This window comes from Hemitrygon akajei, chromosome 4, assembly GCF_048418815.1.
Source record: "Hemitrygon akajei chromosome 4, sHemAka1.3, whole genome shotgun sequence".
In the NCBI taxonomy this organism is placed as follows: domain Eukaryota; kingdom Metazoa; phylum Chordata; class Chondrichthyes; order Myliobatiformes; family Dasyatidae; genus Hemitrygon; species Hemitrygon akajei.
This window is the reverse complement of record NC_133127.1, coordinates 95,527,218-95,552,365: the sequence shown is the minus strand read 5'-3', so window position 1 is coordinate 95,552,365 and position 25,148 is coordinate 95,527,218.

The following is a 25,148-nucleotide window of genomic DNA, read 5'->3' as shown; positions in this document are numbered from 1 at the left end:
TTGTCATGAAGACGTGCAAAATGTTAAGAAGAAAATTCCAGGACTTAACCACTGCAGAGCGGTGCAATGTTTAAAAGCAAGTTGACAATTATAATAGAGTTGTCTTCTAATTGTGCCCAGACTGAGAAAGTAAGCTTTCTTGAAACAGAACTGAATCAAAAGGGCCTATTTCATGAGCTATAGTTGTGAAGCCAGCAAGTTAAGCTAAATGTGGCAAGTTACGCTAAATGTGTTCATAACAGGAAGGCAATTAACACTTCCTCTTGTTTGTAGCAAAAAAGGAAATCTGATCTTTCAATGAATCAGCAGTCATGAGACAGCGCACCCTGATGTCTTCCTGATCATTGCGGGGGACTTCAACCAAGCCAGCTTGAAGCAGTTTTGTGGACGTGTCGGCATGTTTCAAATAGGAGCTGCGGGAACGAGGAGCCTCGCATTCGGATGGCTATGTTCGGGACTATCAGTGAATTTGTGGAGGGAGCCAAGGACTGGCTGGAGTATGAGGAAAAGTTGGGACACTTTTTCTGTGCTAATGGAATTACTGAGGAGGCTAAGAAGCGCTCTATTCTCCCGAGTGTGTGCGGGGCAAAGACATATAAGTTGATAAGAAACTTAGCCACCCCGTAGAAACCGAGAGAAATTCCATATGACAAACTGGTCAAGCTCATGGGGAACCACCACAATCCGAAACCTTCGGTGATAGTCCAATGGTTCAAGTTTCACAGCCACGTCCGGAAGCCAGGACAGCCTGTGGCTCATTTTGTGGCCGAGCTTCGGCAGCTGTCAGAGCATTGTGATTTCGGAGTGGTGTTCGATGACATGCTCCGTGATAGATTAGTATGTGGCATTAATAATGACGCCTTACAACGCCGCTTGTTGGGGGAAACCCCACCATCGACTTTCAAGAAAGCCTTAGAGATTGCCCAAGGCATGGAGATGGCTGCTAATAATGCCAAGGATATCCAGAAAGGACATGGGGGGTCACAGTCGGCGGCAGTGCACCAAGTCAGGAGGGAGATTGGTAAACAGGCAAAGTGGGTGGAATGTTTTCGTTGTGGAGGGACACACTATGCAAATGTTTGCAAATTAAAAGATACTGTCAAAAAGGGACATTTAGCTAAAAAGTGCAGGAGCATAAAGGGTAAGGTTAAGCCTGGGCAGGGGAAAGCTCAATAGACTCAGGCAGCCACACACTGCCTAGGGGAAGCAGACGAGGAGGCAGCGTGTGCCTACAACATGTTTGGGGTGGAAACAGATGAGGAACCACCTGAACCATATTATGCCACAGTCACTGTCATAGGAAAGGACATTAAGTTTGAGATTGATTCGGGGGTTACTGCATCGGTCATTAGTGAGGAGACCTACAGGAGGACATGGGGGTCCAACCTGCCTCCCATCAGACCATCTAAGCTCAAACTCAGGACCTATATGGGGCAGCCCATACCTCATTAGGGGTGTTATATGTGGATATTTCAGCCAGGGGTCAGAAGGCTGAAGCTGGGCTGGTGATAGATAAGGGCAGTTGGGGCAGTCTTTTGGGCCACAATTGGCTTCGCAAAATCCGGCTCAACTGGCATGAGATTAAGGATGCACGCAGGACGGAGGACATTCTGCAGCGGTATAGTGACGTTTTCAGGGACGAGCTGGCCACACTGAAGGGTGTGACTGTGAAACTCCATGTCAACCCTGAGGCCACACCACGTTTTTTTAAGCCCAGGTCAGTGCCCTATGCCATGAAAGGCAAAGTCAATGAGGAGCTGGTACATTTACAGGGGCTGGGCATTATTGAGCCCATACAGTTTTCAAGGTGGGCGGCTCCTATTGTTCCAGTTTTGAAGGCAGATAAAACGGTGAGGATATGTGGGGACTACAAGCTTACGGTGAATCAGGTCTCTAAGCTGGAGGAGTACCCATTGCCACGGGTGGGTGACCTGTTTGCGACCCTGTCAGGGGGTAAGCTGTTCACAAAGCTCGACATGAGCCACGCCTACCAACAGCTGCTGCTTGACGAGGATTCAAAGGAGTATGTCACAGTCAATACGTACAAGAGTTTATTCAAATACAATCACCTGGTGTTTGGAGTGACGTCTAGCCCCGCCATTTTCCAAAGGACAATAGACTCTTTGCTGCAGGGGATTCCGCATGTAGCAGTGTATCTTGATGATATTTTGCTCATGGGGAGTCACGGAGGGGGAGCATCTGGCTAATTTAGAACAGGTGCTGAAGAGACTCTCAGACGCAGGGATGGGATTGAAACACAGAAAATGTGTGTTTCTGTCTCCGAATGTGACCTACCTGGGACACAAGATTACAGCTGAGGGGCTTTGCCCAGTGGAGGAAAAAGTGAGAGCTATCAAGGAGGCCCCAAGCCCCAAGAGCGTCACTGAACTCAGATCATTTTTGGGCATGGTGAATTATTATGGCAAGTTTCTTCCGGACCTCCCAAAGATTTTGGCTCGACTATATAAGCTGCTTCACAATGACACTAAGTGGCGGTGGGGTGAAGAGCAGGGGGAAGCTTTCAAGGAAGTGAAAGAACTCCTGCACTCAGTGAAGCTGCTTGTTCACTATGACCCAGACAAGGAGATCACCCTTTCATGCGACGCTTCGTCCTATGGAGTCGGGGCAGTTCTCTCACACGTAATGGAGGACCGTTCAGAGAAGCCTATTGGTTTTGCTTCATGTACCCTGACGGCTGCTGAGAAGGGATATTCACAGCTAGACAGTCTGGCCATTGCTTTTGCAGTCAAACGCTTTCATCAGTATCTCTATGGACGTGCATTCACAATTTATATGGACCATAAACTACTGATGAGCCTTTCTAGGGAGACCAGATGCGTCCCACTGCTGGCCTCAGCCAGGATACAGCGTTGGGCTCTCACATTGTCAGCCTACCAGTATACTATGGTGTACAGAGCGGGTGGGGATAATGCAAATGCCGATGTGCTGAGTCGACTACCTTTACCTGAGATGCCTGTTACTACATATGTGCCTCCAGATGTGGTAACTTCTGCTTTACAAAAAGACCACTCGACAAGTTCATGGCCAAAAGAACATCTTTATCTGGGGTGGCAAATGATATCTACAATACAAAGGCTTTCAGGTACCTCGGGCAGCATAGGTGGTGGAACTATATACAATGCATAGCGGAAATAAAACCCCGCTGACCCCGGAACCAGCCTCTTGTTACCAACAGTGTCCCGATTAGTATTAACTTGCTTTTAATAATACTCACATTACAACACCTCTCCCCCTTTAAAATCCAACATTCCCCAAATATAGAAGAACTGGGAAATAAAAGCAGTGGTATTGTTAACAGGTTACCAATACAAAACACCTAAGAAGGTGGCAAATTCAACATTCAATCTAACAACTAAAAAAAAACTATCCAATGAAAGATTCAGTCTGTCAGGAGGTTTGCGAGGGCACTGTGATCTACGCACTACTCCCAGTGACCCAGCAGGCACCGCTGGTGAGGATGTTTTGGGTGGATCTGGTGTTGGGGGCAGGAGAAGGGTCTGTGTATCCGTGTGAGAATGCCCATCCTCTTCAGGGGACTCTGCCCCCTCTGCCAGCATCTCTCCCTCTGGCAAAGTCACTGGTGGACATGCTTCCCCAGTAGTCTGTCTCACCATTGGAAACTCCACGGAACTGTCTACCTCTGAGCCTGTATCATGACGCAAGCGCACATGGTCCTGATGACTGTGGAAAACAAGCCCATCAGTCAGCTTCACAACATAGGAGACTGGACCACTCTGCTTAAGGATAACCCCAGGTAGCCATTGCTGATTATTGCTACTGCTGAAGTTTCTCACATAGACATTGTCATCCAGTTTTAACTGTTTCTCTCGTGCATGTTGATCATGTCCCTCCTTCTGCTTTTCCTACTTTCTCTCCATTTTCGCCTTCATGTCCGGGCGCAGCAGGTCCAATCTTGACTTGGGCCTACACCCCATCCGCATCTCTGCTGGAGTGCGTGCAGTCATAGTCTGTGGAGTGAGGTGGTATTTAAACAGGAAACGTGAAAGCCGAGTACCAAGAGAGTCCCCTGTCATCCGCTTCAGGCCTTCCTTCACTGTCTGAACAGCCCGCTCAGCCAAACCATTTGAGGCTGGGTGGAAAGGGGCCGTCCGAATGTGACGAATGCCATTCAGCGGCATGAACTCACCGAACAGCTCACTGGTGAACATCGGGCCATTATCAGTGACCAGAGAGTCAGGCAACCCGTGGACTGCAAACACTTGCCTGAGTTTGTTTATGGTTGAGGGGGCTGTGATGTTGCTCATGATGTGAGCTTTGATCCATTTGGAGTGCACATCTACCATTACAAAAAACATCTGCCCCATTAAGGGGCCAGCAAAGTCCAAATGTAGCCTAGACCAGGGGTAGACTGGCCACTCCCATGGGTGCAAAGGAGCTGGTGGTGGCATCTTCTGATTGGTCTGACATTGCATGCATGATTTTACCTTGTTCTCCAGATCCTGATCCATTCTTGGCCACCAGACGTAGGATCTTGCAAGGTTTTTCATTCGAGACACCCCTGGTGTTTCACAGTCACACCCTTCAGTGTGTCCGGCTCGTCCCTGAAAACGTCACTATACCGCTGCAGAATGTCCTCCGTCCTGCGTGCATCCTTAATCTCATGCCAGTTGAGCCAGATTTTGCGAAGCCAATTGTGGCCCAAAAGACTGCCCCAACTGCCCTTATCTATCACCAGCCTGGCTTCAGCCTTCTGACCCCTGGCTGAAATATCCACATATAACACCCCTAATGAGGTATGGGCTGCCCCATATAGGTCCTGAGTTTGAGCTTAGATGGTCTGATGGGAGGCAGGTTGGACCCCCATGTCCTCCTGTAGGTCTCCTCACTAATGACCGATGCAGTAACCCCCGAATAAATCTCGAACTTAATGTCCTTTCCCCTGACAGTAACTGTGGCATAATATGGTTCAGGTGGTTCCTAATCCATTTCCACCCCAAACATGTTGTAGGCACACGCTGCCTCTCATGAATTTGCTCCAAAATCTGTGAACGGCCAGGGGTAGGCATGATGACCCTCGCTCCCCCAGAAAATGCAGCCATACTGCAAACTCCGTTCCATCTTGTGTTTGGCATAAGGCCTCAGTTCCTCTCCTTCCACAACTCTGGGCCAACCTTGTAAAAGGAAAGTCTTGACTTGAGGCAGAACTGGGTCCCTCTCTGTCCATTGCTTGATCTGGGTCGCCTTTACTGGTGTCTCTGACAGCCTGTCCAATGAAAACACAGTCTTTGGAGGCACATGTGTAGTAACAGGCATCTCAGGTAAAGTGAGTCGACTCAGCGCATCGGCGTTTGCATTATCCCCACCCACTATGTACATGCACTTGACCACTGTTTTACCACCATCAAGAATGTTTATCATCCTATCCCACGCCTGCACTTTGGCAAGTCTGATCACCTGGCTGTACTTCTACTCCTGGTGCACACACAGAGAATGAGGACCATAAAGATATAGTCAAGGGAGCGCAGGAGTGCTTACAGGACTATTGTGAATCAGTGGAATGGATAATATTCAGGGACTCGTCTTCGAATTTGAATGAATATGCTGCAGTTTTCACCAACTTCATTGAGACACTTAAGGATGAATGTGTGCCTTTGAGAACATACCAGACATACCCAACAAGATGCCATGGGTGAACCGTGAGATTTACAGTCTGCCAAGGATTAGATCTTGACATACAAGACAGGTGATCCAGAACTCTGCAAGAAGTCCAGCTATGACCAATGGAAGGATTTCTAAAGAATAAAAGAGCAATTTTGAGTAAAGTTTGAATAAGAAATGGATGCAAGTTGGCTCTGGCAGGAATGGTAGGCCATTATTTCCTAACAGGCGAAGCTTAAAATCATGAATGGTTGTGATGCTTCACTCCCAGATGAGCTCAATGCCTTTTTAGGTACACTTTGAAAGGGAGGATAAAACTAAACCTGTGTGAATCCCTGCAGCATTGGACACCAAGTGATATCTGTTGCAGAGGCTGACGTCAGAACATCTTTCAAGAGGGAGAATCCTCACTAGGCATCTGGCTCGATGATGCATGTGTCAGAGTACTAAAAACCTGTGCCAACCAACTGGTGGGAGTGTTGAAGGACATCTTAAATCTCTCACTCTTACAATCAGAGGTTCCCACCTACTTCAAAAGGGCACCTATCATGCCAGTGCCCAAGAAGAGCAGGGAGAGCTGCTCCAATGACTAATGCCCAGTTGCACTTACATCTACTGTGATGAAATGCTTTGCGAGGTTGGTCATGACCAGAATCAATGCCTGCCTCAGCATGGACATGGACCTGCTGTAATTTGTATTTGACCGCTATGGTTCTACAGTGGATGCAATCTCATTGACTCTCCACTTGGCCTTGGACCATCTGGATGACAGCAATACCTACATCAGGTTGCTGTTCATTGACTACAGCTCAGAGTTCGAACATAATCATCCCCTCAATACTAATCAACAAGCTTCAAAACCTGGGCTTCTATACCTCCCTCTGCAACTGGGTATATGACTTCCTCATTGAAAGGACACAGTCAATGTGGACTGGAAATAACATCTTCTCTTTGCTGACAATCAACATTCTAACTCTTTGCATCACCACTTGGTATGGAGGAGCCACTGCATGGGATTGGAAAAAAAGCTGCAGAGGATTGTAAGCTCAGCCATCTCCATCATGGGCACCGGCTTCCCCAACATTGAGGACATCTTTAAAAGATGTTGCCTCAAGAAGACAGCATCTATCATTAAGGAACCTCACCACCCAGAATATGGTCTCTTCTCGTTACTACCATCAAATAGGAGGTACAGAGGCTGAAGTCACACACTCAAAGTGTCAGGAACAGTTTCTACCCCTCCACCATCAGATTTCTGAAAGGACAACACTACCTCACTGTTTTTGCTGTCATTTTGAACTACTTATTTAAATATATACAGTATATATTTCTTATTGTAAGTTATAGCTTTTATGCATTGCACTGTAATGCTGCCACAAAACTAAAAAATTTCACACCATTTGTCAGTGATAATAACCCCTGATTCTGATTCAATGTGATTGACAGATGCATGTGAAATTAGCAATGGAGTGCAGTCTTTCTCGTAAGTGAGCCTGCTTGACATCTCCTCAGACTGGTGTTAGGGCCCTTGAGTTCCAAACTAGCTACCTTTTCTTTACATCGAGTCTCTAATGGAAAACAGACATGAAGCTCATTGTTTTACTAATATTTCAGTGACTTTGGTTCATTAATATTTGAAAACATTTGTATTTGTAATATTATACTGTTTTATATCATAGAAGTGTTATTTCTCCATCATTGACCTTGAATTCTGCAGGGATGCAATGACAAAAGAACAAGAATTACCAAGTCATGTGTGTTGGGAGGGGGTAGTGCTATTCCCATGTATCTCCTGTAATTGTCCTTAGAGTTTAGTTTTAGGAGGCTCTGTTGATGAAACCTTGGGAAGCTGAGTGTTTTTATTTAATATAAAGGTTACCTGTTGTGTCGTAAGGATACTCACGTTGGAGGGACTGAATATCAAAATTGTTGGATAAGATGCCAGTAAAGAGTATTGTTTTGTATTAGAAAATAATAAGTTTCTTTAATTTTGTTAGAACAATAACCATTCAGATGCGGAGAATATTCCGTTATATTATGATTGATTTCTTGAGGATGATAGATACGTTTTGGGATGTCGGGGTGAGTTATTCAGCACAGGAAGTCTCAGTATCTAATCTACTTTAGTATTTACATAGCTGTCCAGTTACATTTCTGTTCAGTAATACCTCTGAAATATCAATGGAGGTCTACATTGAATATCACAGCAATCTGATTAGATCCTTTCTTATCATGGCAGGCATATTTTAGATATGAAATTGTTTGCTACTTATCAGCCCAAAACTGGTTTCCAAATTGCACTGCATGCGCACATTGCACACAGACTGCTTTGTAACTGATGCGCTTGCAGATGAAATTATGGCTTTTGCAGTCATCAGCAAACATCCTAACCTCTGACCTTCTGATTGAATAAGTTTGTTAATCAGCTGGCAGAAGGTGGATGGGCTGACAAAAGCAACATCTACAATGAAATTTGGTCTCGGGTGACAGGACTTTAGCAGCCACAATCAGTCTTAGTACACTGTGTGATTCCAGAGGGTGGAATGTTTTCCCCTTGATTGCCACTTGTTTCAGTTATCCTAAGGTTTTCAGATTTCTACAGGACAGGAACAGTCCCATCAGCCTACTGAGACATGCCAATGAAAATGCTCCATCTAGAGCTAGTCCCATTTTCTAGCATTTGGCAAGTACCCTTCATAATCTTTCCAAACACCAGCCTGTTCAACTGTCTTCCAAAAGTTGTTATTGTACCTGACTCAATCACTTCATCATTCCTCGTACATACCATCCATTATAGAAAATAGTTGCCCCAGAAGTTCCTATTAAATCCTTCCCCTCTCACCTTAAACCATGTTATTCCCTATTCTCAGTTCTGTTACCTCTGCTGCATCTATTCCCAGGTTGTGCCTTTCATTTTCAGGTCATCTGAGATGTTCTCCTTTTTCCCTCGCTCCACTATTGATGCTGTCCTCACCCACACCTCCTCCATTTCTGAAATATCCACACTCAGCCCATTTTCCTGCCACCTTAAAAGGAATAGAGTTCTTTTGGTCTTCCTTACCACCCCATGAGCATCCACGCCCAGCATATTGTCGTCTGCAATTTCCACCATCTCCAAAGGGATCATACCACTAAACATATCTTTACACCCTGACTCTTTGCATTTCACAGGGATCATTGCCTTTGCGATTCCCTTGTCCATTCGTCCCACCCCACTAATTGCCCTGCTGGCACTTATCCCTGCAAGCAGCCGAAATGTTCCACCTGCCCATTCACCTCCTCTCTCACCTCAGTTCAGGGCTCAGTCCTTCCAGGTGAGGCAACATTGCACTTGTGGATCTGTTGGGGTCGTCTATTGTGTCCGGTGCTAATGATGCGGCTTCCTCTACATTGGTGAGACACGGCGTAAATTGGGGACTGCTTCGATGAGCACCTCCACTCCATCCACCAAATACGGAACTGCTTGGTGGCCAAACATTTTAATTCCCATTCAAACATATCAGTCCATGGCCTCCTCTTGTGCCACAATGAAGCTGCTCTCAGGGTGGAGCAGCAACACCTTATATTCCTACTCTGCCTTTAACCTGATGGCATGAATATCAATTTTTCCTTCTGGTACCTGCCTATCACCTCTGCATGAGTTTCCTGCTCCTTCCCTTTCTCCTATGGTCCACTCTCCTTTCCTTTCACATTCCCTCCTCCCAGCCCTTTACCTAGCTTCAGCTATCCCCTTCCGCTCCCCCCTCTTATTCTGACATCTATCCCCGTCCTTTCCAGTCCTGAAGAAGGGTCTTGGCCCTAAACGTCAACTGTTTATTCATTTTCACTGATGCTGTCTGACCTGCTGAGTTCCTTCAGCATTTTTTGTGTGTTGGTTTGCTCTCTGGTTTTGATGCCTGAACTTTGAGAAAATGCTTCTCATGATTTTATATACGTCCGTAAAGTAGCCTTTCAGTCTCCAATGCGCCAAGGAAAAAAGTCCTAGCTTATACAACTCCTCCCTATAACTCAGTCCCTCAAGCATTGGCAACATCCCTGTAAACCTTAGTTGAACTCATTTCAGTATCAAAGTTCTTTTTCTGTAGCAGGACATCCAAAATACTCCAAGTGAAATCTCAATAACATCTTGTACAACCGCATCATGACCTCCTAATTTTTATACTCATACTCTAACTTAAGATGGCTAACGTGCCAAAAGCCTTCTTCAACACCCTGTCTACTGTACTGAATCAGAGGGACATTAGGACTATATTTCACGGAATCCCGGTTAACCCTTTCCATACCAGAAGCAGCGATCCAGATCAACGGTTTACTATACACCGTCAAGATAGATCTGTAGCGTCTCTCAAAAGCAGAGGTGGAGGAGTATGCCTCATGATCAACTCTTCTTGGTGCACAAATATATCAGTGCTGTCCCAATTCTGCTCACCAGACCTGGAATATCTAGCAGTGAAATGCTGTCGTTTTTACCTACCACAGGAGATTTCCGGGATCAGTTTGGTAGCGGTTTACATTCCACCTCAGGCCAATGTCAAGCAGGCTTTAGATGATCTGAACAATAGGATCAACATGCACAAAACAGCGCAGCCTATCACCTTCACCATCACTTTGGGGGATTTTAGCTAGGCCAGTCTGAAAAGATCACTAAGTAATTACCATCAGGAGATCACTTGCAATACTAGAGCAAACAACACACTGGACCACTGTTACATCACCATCAAGAATGCCTACCGTGCTGTCCCACACCCTCACTTCAGTAAGTCTGATCCCCTGGCTGTACTTCCACTCCCTGAGTATAGCAGAGACTGAAGACTGCAGCACTGGCAGTGAGGACCAAGAAGGTATGGACAATGGAAGCACAGGAGCACCTACAGGACTGCTTTGAGTCAGTGGACTGGATTGTATTCAGGGATTCATCTTCGAATCTAGATGAGCATGTTGCAGTTGTCACCGACTTCATTAAAACCTGTGTGGATAAGTGTGTGCCTACAGCGACTTACTATACATTCCCAAACCAAAAGCCATGGATGAGCCAGGAGGTATGTCGTTTGCTGAAGGCTAGGTCTGTGGTGTTCAAGTCTGGAGACCCAGGTCTGTACCAGAAAACCAGGTATGATTTGCAGAGGGTTATTTCAAGGGAGAAGAGACAATTTTGAATGAGGTTGGAGGTGACATCAAATGTACAACAACTCTGGTAGGGTTTGTAAGACATTACTTCCTACAAAGCAAAACCCAATAGCTTGAATGGTAGCAATGCTTCACTACCAGATGAACTCAATGCCTTCTATGCCTGCTTTGAAAGGGAGAACACAACTACAGCTGTGAAGACTCCTGCTGCACCCAGTGTCCTTGAGATCTCTGTCTCAGAGGCCAATGTTAGACTGTCTTTAAAGAGGGTGAACCCTCACAAGGTGGAAGGTCCCAATGGAGTACCTGGTAAGGCTCTGAAAACCTGTGCCAATCAATTGGCGGGAGTATTCAAGGACATTTTCAACCTCACCGCTATGGGCAGACCACCTGGACAACAAAAACACCTATGTCAGGATGCTGTATTCTATAGCTCAGCATTCAACACCATCATTCTCACAATCCTGATTGAGAAGTTACAGAACCTGGGCCTCTGTACCTCTCTCTGCAATTGGACCCTTGACTTCCTAATTGAAAGACCACACTCTGTGTGGATTGGTGATAACATCTCCTCTTCGCTGACAATCAACACTGGTGCACCTATGGGATGTGTGCTTAGCCCACTGCTCTACTTTGACTGTACCCAGCACTATGTGGCTAGGCATAGCTCAAATACCATCTATAAATTTGCTGATGATACAAGCATTGTTGGTAGATTCACAGATAGAGATAAGAGGGTGTACAGGAGTGAGATGTGCCAACTAGTGGAGTGGTATCACAGCAACAACCTTGCACTCAACATCAGTAAGACGAAAGAGCTGATTGTGGACTTCAGGAAGGGGAGGACGAGGGAACACACAACAATCCTCATAGAGGGATCAGAAGTGGAGAGAGTGAGCAGTTTCAAGTTCCTGGGTGTCAAGATCTCGGAGGACCAAACCTGGTCCCAACATATCGATGCAGTTATAAAGAAGGCAAGGCAGTGGCTATACTTTATTAGGAATTTGAAGAGATTTCACAAGTCAACAAATAACACTCAAAAACTTCTATAGATGTAATGTGGAGAGCATTCTGACAGTCTGCATCACTGTCTGGTATGGCGGGGTGGGGGGGCTACTGCACAAGACTGAAATAAGCTGCAGAGGGTTGTAAATGCAGTTGGCTCCATCTGGTTACTAGCCTACAAAGTACCCAGGACATCTTCAAGGAGCAGTGTCTCAGGAATAATAATAATATTTTCCATTATTAAGGACATGCCCTTTTCTCAATGTTTCATTCAGAAGCTTGAAGGCATGTCAGTGATTCAGGAACAGCTTCTTCCCCTCTGCCATCCGATTCCTAAATGGACATTGAGCCCTTGAACACTACCTCACTTTTTTGATGTATACTATTTCTGTTTTTTTTTTGCATGATTTTTAATCAATTCAATATATGTATACTGTAATTGATTACTTATTTATTATTATTTTATTTATTTTTCTTCTGTATTATGTATTACATTGAACTGCTGCTGCTAAGTTAACAAATTTCATGACACATGCCAGTGATTAATAAACCTGATTCTGATTCTTTGCAAAAGTCTTAGACACATATATACACTCGGGTGTTTAAGATTTTTGCATTGTGTTGTAGTAATAGTATGTACTGCACAGTACTGCTCCGCAAATGTAAAACACATTTCAGGACTTAAGTGAGTGATGATGAACCTGATTCTGATCTGGGTTTCTGTTGTGGACTGAGAGCAGAAATGGGGAAGGGAGAGGGGAGAGAGTGGAAAACACCGGAGAGACATTCTGTAATGATCAATAAACCAATTGTATGGAATCAAGTTACCTTGCCTGGTGTCTCAGAGCTGGGTGTGTCTGCGCCACGCCACTGCCCACCCCTGGCACTCCTCTGCCACCTGTCTCACACCCCTCCAGTGGGTTTCCACCCTTGCTATTCCCAATATCCTTTGCTCCTGCCCCATTTACAAATTCACAGTCCACATTGACAAACATGGCACTGTACAAAAGTCTTATGCACCCTAGATGTATATATATATATATATATCCACGCTAGAGATATATGGTCAAGGTATTGCACAGTACTCTACCTGTGATTCCACTCTTGGAGAAACATACTTATTTAAATGCTGCTTTGATGTCAGGTGCATCTACTTTCATTTCATGCTATCCATCTGTTTTATTGTCAAAATTTGGAGCAAGGCCGTAGCATATCATGCTTATGGCTGATCTTTTGCTTCAATGCCAGATTCCCTTAATATCCAGAAATCTATTAATCTCTTTTTTTGAATATACTGTGCTGTAGTTATCCTCCCATAAACCTCTGGTGTAAAAAGTATTCCAATGATTCACTCTCCTCTATTTGATGGAATTTCTCCTCATCGCAAACCTATTTAGCCTTCCCCCTGATTCTGCAACTGGACACTGTGTCAAGATCTGTAAGGGTTTTGTAAATTCATTTACCCTTCTCACTGCTTACATAACCTACATTCTAGCCTTTAGTGACTTGTGTAAAAGGACAACCAGATGCCATAGAATATTGTAAAATGTTCATTTCATTCCAATACATTTTCCTAAATCCATGTGTTCTGAGCCTGTTGAACAGTGTCCTAGGTAGAACCTTCTTGAAAATCTTCTGAAAATCTAAATAAACCATATACTTTGATTGTATTTGTTTGTTCTATCTCTAAAGTAGATGAGTAAGAGATAATTTTCTTCTCTTAAAGTCATACAGTTTGATGTCTCTGCTTAATTTAAACATTCAGGTTTCTTAAAGGGCTTTACAGGGAAGAAATAGCATTGGTTCTCCACCCGGTTTGGTTGTCAAGAAACAGGGGTCATGATCTCTAAATGCAATGCCTGCATTCAGGACAAAGATGTGAAAACGTTCTTCTAGATGAAAGTGAACCTTTGGAATTCTTTACCTGAGGGTTGTGACGGTTTAGTCACTGAGCATAGTCAAAACAAAGATCAATGGATTATTTTTATATATTAGAGGAACATAAAGAATATGAAGTCAGTGTTAGAAAATAACACCAAAGTAGTAAATTCACAATGATTCCATTCAGAATGACAAAGCAGATAAGAACAGACAAGTAACTAATCCTGCTATTTCACAGTTCTTCTGAAATTATTTACCCATCTATGTAGTAATTCACCATGTCTACAGTTTCCTGGAAAAGGACATTATTGGTAAACAACACATCATAGACATAAGAATACAACAGAGCTCTACTGAAGTCATTTCATGGAAGCAACTGGAGCCATTAAAAACAGAGAAGCTTTGTCCTAACTATCATTCACCTCAAGGGCAGAGACAGCAAATGCTGAATGCAAAAAAATTTAAAAAACTTGTGAGAACTCAGTGGGTCAAGCAGCATTATTGGAAGCAAAACGTTAAGACCGTGATGTTTCAGGTCAAGTCCCTGCACTAGGACCAAGAATGCAGAAGGAAGATAGGCTGTAAATAATGTGATGGATATTCACTTCTTTGTTTTTTTACTAAGCTCACTTTCTAAACATAGCAGTTGTCTCTTGTCACTTTCAAGAAGTGGATGTGGCCAAAAGCCATTGACCAGATCTATGGAAGATTTATATATTTATGAGTCAATTCTTGTAGGATTTGTTGTATTGTTAGGTGTATCAAAACTGCAGGGCCTGTTATAAGTAAACTTGGAACTAACAGTTTGTTTAGATTCTGGTCACAAATGGGTGTCAATCTTCTGTTCTTAAAATGTAAATGGAAGCAGAAATCAGATTGAAGTTAAACACACAGCATTAAAGACAAGCTGGGTTAATGCAGCATACTGCTAGCTAACAGCTTGGCTTATTGCTAAAAGTGCAGTATAGGACAATGGGTTGTTTAATTTGGCTTGTTTCAAAACAGACAAGCTGATACTAACTTGCTTATTTCAAGGAAGCTTGCAGACCAGATGGATAATATCATTTAGCATATTAATAACTGATCTATTAATGTTAGGAGTTTTATGTACTCATGAAAGTTAGTTTTTCAACAGCATTATCGAAGTTCCATGTCTTGAAGATGCTTTTAGACCTTTTGTGTAAATATCATATCTAAGGAAATGTATGTGACGTTACCCAAAGAAAAAGTGTACAAATATAGAGGGCAGTTCAGGCCCTGCTGTCTTGATATAACACATGACAATACAACAAATCCTGCAAGTATTGACTTGGAAAAGTATAAATCTTGCATAGGTCTAATGGCTTCTGGTCACACCCACTTCTGGAATGTGGCAGATAGAAGTTAAGGAATTAACATTAAAAAAATAATCTCAACTCTGTCATAGAGAAATAAATTTCCTAGGTATGAAAATTACCAATCAGGGACATAGTTTAACCCTTGAATTTAAACAAAATTAGGATATCCAGATAGTCTGAAAGCCTTACAATCAACATTAGATCTATTGAGTTATGCTAGAGTTTTCATACCTGATTCTAGTCAATTGTTAAAACTGTTATATGATAGATGTAAATTGAAAAAACTACCTTTTGTTTTCACTCCAGAAAACTATAAGCATTAGAGGAATTGATGAATGCATTTCAACAAGGAATAGACATCTGGACAAGAGACCTAACATAATATCTTGTTCTGCGAATTTGTGCTTCTCCAAAAACCGCTGTAACCAAATGCTGTAATGAGGGAGAAGAAATACAAGCCCCTACACACTAAGTCTCATATAATTTCACCTCAACAGAACAGAAATTTACTGCCTTAGAACAATGACTTACTATAGTATTCTATACATTTATTGCAGTAAAACTACTGCAAGGGGACGACCCAGTTATTATACAAGCAGAGTTTACGACTTTGAAAAACAATAGCAAATTACAAACAAAATGAGTGGAGAACTATCATAACTAGATATGGGGAATGGCAAACATTTTTACAAGATGTCTTAAACTGGGAATATATTCCTAAGAGCTATGACTTACAATCCTTACCTCTCCAGGAAGATGCAAAACCATCTTCTCTCTGACGTTCTTTAGAGCACCCTGCTCAAGTATGGTACTGTGATGGACCAGCAATGAAAATCCAGAAAAATCAGTCCACTCAATTATAATTCCTGCTCTTGATTATAAAAGGAAATTTTTTTATCAGAAACTGATTTTGAACAACATGAGTTGCTAGCACATCTATTAGGGAATCATACAGCTCAATCTGCAGAGGCTAAAGTCCTAGAATGATGTCTAAAACAAGTAAATACAAATGAACCTGTCTTGATAGGTGCTGTTTTATGTTAGGAATGCAGTATAAAGAAATATTGCCATCTGGTCAACTACTTGATGGAGAACACACAGAGACAAACTACTCCCACATTTGTTCAAGTGGAAGGATGAATTATTATTGACTTGACCATTAGTACAAGTGTTAAACATGCTGGGACATACTGCAGGCCTCTTACACAGCTATGGTAATAAACCGATAAAACAAGCTGTCAGGATGGACTTGACTATGGCAAGGGGTCCAGTGCTTTGGTAGTACGTAAGCAGGCTGATGTTTTAAAAGTTCTCCTAGGTACTACTAAGCCCAATCCTAAAGAATTTCCCACACAGTATGAGTATGAAGCTGCAACACTGGCGCAAGTGCATCTGGCTGGAAGAGTGGTGACCCCATACCCTCAACAGCTCTTGGTAAAAGCAAGGCAGTTCCCTCAAAGCGGCACGGCTAGTGCTGTCCACTGGAAGCCATGTACCCTCCTGCAGGCAATGTCTACACACACACACACACACACACACACACACACACACACACACACACACACACACACACACACACACACACACACACACACACACACACACACACACACACACACACACACACACACACACACACACACACACCCTTCTTCTTCCCCCCCCCCCCCGCCCCCCAATTGGAAGACTCAGGACTGCAGTAGAGAACTAATGCCTCCTGTTGCCCCAGAAGAAGAAGTCTACCAGCCTCCTGTGGATCATGGAGACAAAAGCAATGGGTGGGAGTAAAGTAATCAGTTGGTACCATATCATTACAATGAAAGCTGCTTATCACTGGATTTTCCATGGACTGGTAATCCAAGTTGTCCTGTTCCACTGTGCCCAGTCTGTGGCAAACAGCCTACAGATGTAGCAATGGCTCCAACAAAATTGAAAAGATACTGAACTACAAATCACAGGCACATGACATGTAAAAGTGCTGATTATTTTAAATGACTGTTGGAATCTCAAAACAAACAGATTAAGGCTTTTGAAAATAAAGTCACAATCAGTAAAAATATTCAGGAAGCAAGTTATTTAGTAGCTTTAAGACCAGTTCACTCAAGAATGTTTAAAACACTCTGTGAGAACCTGGACAAAGAGCACACCAATCTCCTGCTGCATATAGAAATCTGGTGGCTTAGCCGAGGAAGAGTTCTCAAGAGGGTGTATCAGCTGAAAGGTGAATTATAGGAGTACTTTCAAGAAAATAAGCCAGATTTTGCTCGGTGCTTTGAAGATGAAGAACAACTCCAGAAATTAGCCTACTTACCAGATATTTTTCATCATATGAACCAGTTGAACAAGTCTCTGCAAGGTCCTGGAGAAAATGTTTTGACTTCAAATGACAAGATTATTGGATTTAAAAGGAGACTGAATCTTTGGAAAAATTATGCTGCAAGAGAACATCCTGAAATATTTCCACTGCTGCTTGGGGTTGAGAGTGAGGAAGGGTATCAGAAAATCAGAGGTCTTATTGAAAACCACCTGGAAGAACTGCAGAACAAAATTAAACAGTATTTTTCCTCCCTTTCAACACAAGTGTATGACTGGGTGAGGGATCTTTTCTCTGAATCTTCTGCTCAGCCTGAGAACTTGACTTTGAGAGAAGAACTTTGTGAGCTGCACTCTGATCATGCATTCAAGATGAAATATACTGACCTCCCCTTGGACATGTTCTGGATTTCTGTGAAAGAAGAGTATCCTGCCGTCCATAGGAAAAAAATGAGCATTTTGTTGCAATTGGCAACTTCTTATGTGTAAGCAAGCTTTTTCTTGTTTAACAAGCATCAAGAGCAAGGATAGAAATCATCTAATTTCAGTTGAAGGTGAATTCCGTGTGTGCGCATCTCAAGTTCGACCCTGAACTGAGAATTTTATTATGTTTGCCTTATGAGTTTTTAAACTTTATGGAAGATAAAGAGTAAGTTCAAGAAAGGTAAACTAAGCTTAATTATTTTTTTTTTGCAAGAAGGGTTGGCTAAAACTTCATTCTCTACTCAAAAGGGCATTGACAATTATTTCTGGACTATTATATCTACAACTTCCTGATCACACTAATGTAACGTGAGCTAGATATAATCATTTTTATGCAGGAGTTCTCTGATACCTGAAAACTATTTCAAGGGTTCCTCCAGGGCAAAAAAGGTTAAGAAAGGCTGGTCTAGACTGATATTTATCCCTTATCCAGTCTACACAATCTATTTCACTAGGTATTAATTTCATCATGTGACCTTAGTTGCACAGATTGCTTATTTTACTTCCTGCATTATAATTTGATTGCAGTTCTTGAATATCAAGCAACTTGAGGTATCTGGAGCACAGGAAAGATTGTTTCTTTGTTTTTCTTTTGTATATCCTATAATTTTACACCCTATAAATTTACTTTCTACCAGTGATGATAGAAATTTCTCTGATTCTTACTTCAACCCCATTGCACTGCCCAGATCATCAGAAGTTCCTAATGAAGCTTAATGTACATCCAGATGACCAGAGATTAGATCAAAATTAAACATAAGTAAATTGTTGCTGTAGCTTATGTCATAGATGAAAATATCCATGACATCAGGGAAATTGATGGTAGAGTAGGAAGAATGCCAATACTATTACAATGCCACAAAATACCTTCTATTTAGTATTCATTTCTTCCAAGTGAAAGTGACAAGGAGACTGTCTGAATTTACAGATGACACCCCTCCTTAATCTTTTTATTTACTAATCTGTCACTGTCTGGAAGCTTACATATCACATCATCTGTAATTGCCTTAACTAAATTATAAATCATGTGAGGAATTGGCTTGAAATCTTAATTTAAACTGGATAATTCAACATAAAAGATGATAATTTATTCAACTGCTATGAGGTATTTCAATGCATATTTAAAATGAAGACAAGAAGGTAAGAATTGGCACAAGAACTGCTGCAATATATTAAGCTATCTCAACCGTGCCTTTATGGGTCAATACACTCAAGATAGATACTTTCTTTGGTTGATTTAGATAAGGAAGCAATTAAAGTTCTATGTGCAAAGAAGTGAAAAATTCAGAATGCAAGACCATAGTGTTTCAGAGTTGCGAGATGTAGGAGGGAGGTATATTAGCTGTTGGTGTTACTTCACTTTAGCATGCTATTTCTATATTGGAACATCAATAAGCAGTTAATACCACTATGTTGTGGCAAATGGCTGAAAGCTGCAGAGTCATACTGATGGTTTACAGAAAACCACAGGCTAGTTTCAGTACATGTGTCAATGCATTTTGTGTTTCAGCATCTGAGCAATGATAAAATTTAAATTTAAGAAACTGATTAAAAGAAATCTGCTAACGGTGTCTGTGATATTGTCAGATTATTGTGGAAATACTCTCAGGGTCACTGATGTGTTAAAGAGAAAAAAATTGGGGCTACCAATGTTTCATTAGAAACATAAGTGAAGCCAAGTCAGTAGATATTTTTAAATTAGTATGTTTAATTAATTTATATATATTTGCTTTTAAATAAAAGTATTAATTTTTAAGCCTTTAAATTTTAGGAATATTTGAAAATACATTTTAATTATATAAATGAATTTCAGCAGTTTCTATATATCTCTGATCAGCAGAGACATTTAGAAACACAGTGGTAAAGGACTGACAGCAGGAGCTGTCAGAGCCCATGAGGGTGATCTGTTACTTCAGCCTGCTCTAAGATCCACTGCCTGAGGTCTACTTGACACACACTGAAATCTCCATCCCTCAGAATGGCCACAGCAGTGATGCCTCCAGAACATTAACAGCCGTAAATTAATCTTGCAGCTGCAGGAATCGCAGGGGAGGTGAACTCAAGATGCATGCTGGATCTTTTTTGACCCAGCTATCATCAGAACTAATTTAACATTGAGGCATCAGAACAGACATTAGGAGAAATGACAGGGATTAGAGTGTGCTGGCATTATAATTAAGTTACTAGACCAGCAACCAAAGATTGAACTCCACCTGAGTTATGAGTTCAAATTCCATCACAGCTGGGAAAAGTTAAAATCAAGAAATTAAAGAAATATGACATTTTTAAACAAAGCTGGCTTAAGTGTGAAGATATCAGCTTTTTGGAAAAAAACCCTCCATAGGTCATAGAGAGCCAGGCTGGCAAAATGTTGATGTCCAACTCACTGGTGTGGTTGGCTTTTATTGAAATGGGGGCAGTCAAGGGTGAACACTAAATGTGCATTTTATTACATGCTGTGATTGAAGGACTCACTTTAGAAAAAATTCAATGAAAATGATTTTAAGTAGCATCTTAGAGAAATGAGTGTAATTTAGAATTAATTTTTCCTTACGTTATTTTATCAGAGTAGCCATAATATTCTGTAAAAAGAGGGGGAGCTGTCCACAGTTGTAATCCATGTCAGTACTAATGATATAGGAAGGACAAAGATAAGTCCTCCAAAGAGAATTTAAGAAGTTATGTAGAAATGTGGAAAAACAGGACAGTTAAATGTGTGGTTAAGGTGCTGGTGCGGGAGAAAGTGCTTCAGGTATCTGGATCACTGGGTCACTTTGGGGCAGGGGTTGCATCTAAACTGGAGGGGGACCAATATTCTTTCAAGGAGGTTTATTAATACCACTTGGGAGATTTTAAACTAATGCAGCAGGGAGGTTGGACTAGAATTATAATGTCACATCTAAATGATAGTGAAGAGTCATAATTATAGGACAATAAATCATAAGACATAGAACCATAGAACATTACAGCACAGAAACAGGCCTTTTGGCCCTTCTTGGCTGTGCCAAACCATTTTTCTGCCTAGTCCTACTGACCTGCACCTGGACCATATCCCTCCATACACCTCTCATTCATGTACCTGTCCAAGATTTTCTTAAATGTTAAAAGTGAGTCCACATTTACCACTTCATCTGGCAGCTCATTCCACATTCCCACCACTCTCTGTGTGAAGAAGCCCCCACTAATGTTCCCTTTAAACTTTTCCCCCTTCACCCTTAACCCATGTCCTCTGGTTTTATCTCCCCTAACCTCAGTGGAAAAAACCTGCTTGCATTCACTGTATCTATACCCATCATAATTTCATATACTTCTATCAAATCTCCCTCATTCTTCTACGCTCCAGGGAATAAAGTCCCAACCTTTCTCTGTAACTCAGTTTCTCAAGTCCCGGCAACATCCTTGTAAACCTTCTCTGCACTCTTTCAACCTTATTAATATCCTTCCTGTAATTAGGTGACCAAAACTGCACACAATACTCCAAGTTCAGCCTCACCAATGCCTTATACAACCTCACCATAACATTCCAACTCTTATACTCAATACTTTGATTTATAAAGGCTAATGTACCAAAAGCTCTCTTTACTACCCTATCTACCTGTGAAGCCACTTTTAGGGAATTTTGTATCTGTATTCCCAGATCCCTCTGTTCTACTGCACTCCTCAGTTCCCTGCCATTTACCTTGTATGTTCTCCCTTGTTTTTTCCTTCCAAAGTGCAATAGCTCACACTTGTCTGTATTAAACTCCATCTGCCATTTTTCAGACCATTTTTCCAGCTGGTTTAAATTGCTCTGCAAGCTTTGAAAACCTTCCTCACTGTCCACTACACCTCCAATCTTTGTATCTTCAGCAAATTTGCTGATCCAATTTACCACATTATCATCCAGATCATTGATATAGATGACAAATAACAATGGACCCAGCACTGTTCCCTGTGGCACACCACTAGTCACAGGCCTCCACTCAGAGAAGCAATCCTCCACTACCACTCTCTGACTTCTCCCATTGAACCAATGTCTAATCCAATTTACTACCTCACCATGTATACCTAGTGACTGAATCTTCATAACTAACCTCCCATGCGGGACCTTGTCAAAGGCCTTACTGAAGTCCATGTATACAACATCCACTGCCATCCCTTCATCCACTTTCCTGGTAACTTCCTCGAAAAACTCTAGTAGATTTGTTAAACATGACCTACCATGCACAAAGCTGCGTTGACTCTCCCTAATAAGTCCCTGTCTATCCAAATACTTGTAGATCCTATCTCTTGGTACTCCTTCCAATAATTTACCTACTACTGACGTCAAATTTACCAACCTATAATTTCCCAGATTACTTTTGGAGCCTTTTTTAAACAACGGAACAACATGAGCTATCCTCCAATCCTCCAGCACCTCACCCGTAGATACCGGTATTTTAAATATATCTGCCAGGGCCCCTGCAATTTCAACACTAGTCTCCTTTAAGGTCCGAGGGAATACCCTGTCAGGTCCTGGGGTTTTATCTACTCTGATTTGCCTCAAGATAGCAAGCACCACCTCCTCTTCAATCTGTATGGGTTCTATGACCTCACTACTTGTTTGCCTTATTTCCATTGACTCCATGCCAGTTTCCCTAGTAAATACAGATGCAAAAAACCCATTTAAGATTTCCCCCATTTCTTTTGGTTCCATACATAGCTGACCACTCTGATCTTCAAGAGGACCAATTCTATCCCTTACTATCCTTTTGCTCTTAATATACCTGTAGGAAGCTCTTTGGATTATCCTTCACCTTGACTGCCAAAGCTACCTCATGTCCTCTTTTAGCCCTCCTGATTCCTTTCTTAAGTATTTTTTGCACTTCTTATACTCCTCAAATACTTTATTTGCTCCCTGTTTCCTATACATGTCATACATCTTTCTCTTCTTCTTTATCAGAGTTCCAATATCCCTACAGAACCAAAGTTCCTTATTCTTATTCACTTTGCCTTTAATCCTGACAGGAACATACAAACTCTGCACTCTCAGAAGTTCTCCTTTGAAGGCCTCCCCTTACCAACAACATCCTTGCCAGAGAACAACCTGTCCCAATCCATGCTTTTTAGATCTTTTCTCATTTCTTCAAATTTGTCCTTTTTCCAGTTTAGAACCTCAACCTGAGGACCAGATCTATCTTTATCCATGATCAAGTTGAAACTAATGGTGTTATGATCACTGGAACCAAAGTGTTCCCCTACACACACTTCCATCACCTGTCCTAACTCATTTCCTAATAGGAGATCTAATATTGCATCCTCTCTAGTCGGTACCTCTATATATTGATTTAGAAAACTTTCCTGGACACATTTTACAAACTCTAACCCGTCTAGACCTTTAACAGTATGGGAGTCCCAATCAATACGTGGAAAATTAAAATCCCCTACTATCACAACTTTATGTTTCCTGCAGTTGTCTGCTATCTCTCTGCAGATTTGCTCCTCCAATTCTCGCTGACTATTGGGTGGTCTATAATACAACCCCATTAATGTGGTCATACCTTTCCTGTTTCTCAGCTCCACCCATATGGCCTCGGTAGACAAGCCCTCTAATATGTCCTGCCTGAGCACTGCTGTAACATTTTCTCTGACTAGCATTGCCATCGCCCTACCCTTCATCCCTCTGCCTCTATCAAGTCTGAAACATTGGAACCCTGGAATATTAAGCTGCCAGTCCTGCCCCTCCTGTAGCCAAGTTGCACTAATGGCTACAATGTCATAATTCCACATGTCAATCCACGCTCTCGGCTTGTCAGCCTTCCCTACAATACTCCTCGCATTGAAATAGACACACCTCAGTAGAGTGTTATCACCACACACAACCCTTCTATTTGTGACTTTGCATGAACCTTTAACATCATTTATTTTCATCCCGCTCCACTATCTACTCTGGCACTCTGGTTCCCATCCCCCTGCAAATCTAGTTTAACCCCCCCCCCTGCCCCCCCACCAATAGCACTAACAAACCTCCCTACAACGATATTGGTCCCCCTGTAGTTCAGGTGTAACCTGTCTCTCTTCTACAGATCCCACCTGCCCCAGAAGAGGTCCCAATGATCCTGAAATCTGAAACCCTGCCCCCTACACCAGTTCCTTAGCCATTTGTTCATCCTCCAGAGCATCCTATTCTTACCCTCACTGACACATGGCACAGGTAGCAATCCTGAGATTACCACCCTCGAGGTCTTACTTTTTAACTTCCTATCAAGCTCTCTATACTCACTCTTCAGGACCTCCCACTCTTTCCTCCTACATCATTGGTACCGATGTGTACCATGACATCTGGCTCACCCTCCCATTTCAGAATGCTGTGCACGCGATCGAAGACATCCCTGACCCTGGCACCCAGGAGGCAACAAACCATCCGGGAGTCTCTGTCATGACCATATAACCTCCTGTCTGTACCTCTAACTATCGAGTCCCCTATCACTGCTGCTCTCCTCTTCTTCCCCGCTCCCTTCTGCACTGCAGAACCAGACTCAGTGCCAGAGATCCGGCTGCCGCAGCTTGTCCCAGGTAAGCCATCCCCCCCAACAGTATCCAAATCGGTATACTTGTTGTCGAGGGGAATGGCCCCAGGAGCAGAATTAGGGCATTGAGCCCATCGAGTCTGCTCCATCATTTCATCTTAGCTGATCCATTTCTCTCAACATCATTCTTCTGCTTTCTCTCTGTAACCTTTGATGTCCTTACTAATCAAGGATCAATCAACCTCCACTTTAAATATAGCAAATGGGTTGGCCTCCACAGGTTCACCACCCTCTGCCTAAAGAAATTCATCCTCATCTCTGTTCTAAATGGATGTCCCTTTATTTTGAGGCTGTGCCCTCTGGTCCTAGAGTAACACACCTCAGGAAACATCCCCTCCACCTTCACTCTAACTAGGCCTTTCAACATTTGATAGGTTTCAATATGATCAGCTCTCATTCTTTCAAATTCCAGTGGGTACAGGCCCAGAGCCTTCAATCACTGCTTATATAATAACCCTTTCATTCCTGGAATCATTCTTGTGAACCTCTGAACCCTCTCCAATGTCAGCACATCCTTTCTTAGTTAAGGGGCCCAAAACTGCTCGTAATACTCTCGAGTGAGGCCTCACCAGTGCCTTTTACAACCTCAGCATTGCATCATTGCTTTTATATTCTAGTCCTCTTGAAATCGCAACCACCTTCCTCACCACCAAATCAATCTGCAACTTAACTTTTAGGGAAGCCTATACAAGGACAACCACATCCCTTTGCACCTCGGATTTTTGAATTTTCTCCCCATTTAGAAAATAGTCTATGCTTTTATTCCTTCTACCAAAGTGCATTCCTGTACCCTTTCCAAAACGATATTCCATCT